The sequence below is a fragment of the Ailuropoda melanoleuca genome, chromosome 6 (genome assembly GCF_002007445.2).
Source record: "Ailuropoda melanoleuca isolate Jingjing chromosome 6, ASM200744v2, whole genome shotgun sequence".
NCBI classification, from domain to species: Eukaryota; Metazoa; Chordata; class Mammalia; order Carnivora; family Ursidae; genus Ailuropoda; species Ailuropoda melanoleuca.
This window is the reverse complement of record NC_048223.1, coordinates 118,394,265-118,396,331: the sequence shown is the minus strand read 5'-3', so window position 1 is coordinate 118,396,331 and position 2,067 is coordinate 118,394,265.

Sequence of the window (2,067 nt, the reverse complement as noted above, 5' to 3'; positions counted from 1 at the left end):
GGGCGTCCTAGTCGGCTGGGCCCGCCGGAGCCCGCGCCTCGAGGAACAGCGACTGAGGGAGCGTCCCAGCCGCCAGGCCCGCCGGAGGAGAACGCGCACCGGCGGCGGTGGCGGCAGTGGCGGCAGTGGCGACGGCCTTGGAGGCCTCTCCCCCCAGCTCCGCCCCTTGCCCGGCTCCGCCCCTGGCACAGCTCCCGGCCCCACCCCTTCCGTGGCCCCTCCCCCGGCTTCTCCCAGGCTCCGCCCCCTCCCTCTCTCCCCCGCGCGCCTCTTTCTTTCAGCTCCCCTTTCTGCCCTTTCCCGCCGCTCTCTCCTCTAGCTTCTCCCGGGTTTCTCTTCCTGGCTCCTCCCCACAGGCTCTTTCTCCCTCCCCTCCTCCTTGCTCAACTCTCCTCCCGCTCTTCCCAGGCCCCGCTCCTGGCGGGCCCGCCTTCCCTCCAGAGGCAAGGGAAGGCCGAACCCCGGCTTGGCTGAGTCAGGGGCCAGCTGCCCTCCTGCTGTGTAACCTACGGAGCAGAAGCTCACTGGTGGGGTCTTCCCTCCCATGCCAGCGGGTTATTCGTTCCTTGCACCAGCCCCGAGGAAAGCCCGGCCGCCTCCTTACATCCAACCTGGAACCCCCTCCTCCCCGGGCCTGAGCTGCCCGCAGAGATCCAGGCCGGGAGAGCCGGGAAATGCAACCCAAGACGCTGGTTACTGGGGTCTAGCCCCAGCCAGGCTCTCCGCGGAGCAGGGCCGTCCTCTATTTTGGTATTTACTCTTAGAACCTTGTGACGTTTGACAACAGCAGGTATTCAACAAATACACATCAACCAGGAGCATGTAACAATAAAAAACACAAGTATTAGCACACGGCTGTAGCGAGGAAGAAGGGAGTAAAGTTCAGAAGCTATCTTATCCCGAATTTAGCAAGATGGGTCTGAGAAGACATCAAAAAATTAATCAGTGAAGTGAAAGGGATCTAGTTTGACAAGGATAAGATGGCTGGAAAACCTCCTGTGGAAGGAGGAAAGGCCCCCCTCCCATATCTCTGAGCTGTCTGTTTTGAAAGGCCAGCTGGTATGTTGAACCCAACGGGCCTTGGGAGTCAGGTCCAGCTCCAGGTGTGGTCTAGTGTGCAATCTTGGGGAGATCTCTTGGTCTCGGATGGTGGTTGAACTCAATGGCCTTTAAATTACACTCTCAGTTTTATATATCAGTGAGTCTTGCTACTCCTATTTCCTGTAATCTGTAATGTTTTAGAAGGAAAGGAGAAAAAAAGGAGACAAGAAAAGGAAGGCAATACTTTTAACCTTCTGCCTAGATAGAAGTGAGAGGGCCCCAAAGCAGCAAAAAATTCCATTACCAATTATTCCAGCCCACACTGATTTCTCTGCTGAATTTCCATAGCACAGAAAGACCCATGATGACAAACTATCCTGGAATCTCTGATAAGTACCAAGCCTCCTGGACTACCCAGATATCTTCAACATAAAGATCAAGAGAAGTGATACTATATCAAATCTTCGTGATGTGACTTGGACACAGAAGATAATGGAGACGAGATTCAGTGGAACCATCAGTCTAAGATTTACTGTTGAATTCAACCATATGTTGACTTTCCTTAGCAAAAATGAACAGGTAACGAGAAAGTCCTATGACAACTGTATGTTCTACAAATTATTTTGTTATTTTTTAATGAATCACATTGCTGGATAAAGAAAGCAATGCTATTATAATTGTTTGAAAACAATTGGCTAGTTGATTGAAACTTTTCCTGATGTTTTAAATCAACGATTCCAACCCTAGCTACCTATTAGGATCACCTGGGGAGTTTTTCAAACACACCAATGCTAGATCTCAGACCAGTAAACTCAGAATCTAACTGGGGTAGGCTCTGGCATCAGCATTTTTCCTAAGCTACCCAGAGGATCCTAATGTGCAGCCAGGGGTAAGCAGCACTTTTTACAATGAAATTAATTGGAAAGTTCTGCCTGATAGCAGCTTAGCAGAAAACAGCAGTCAGTCATTAACTAATACCATTGTATGGGGGTGGTTACCTATAAATCCGGAGTTAACAAGCAGAAT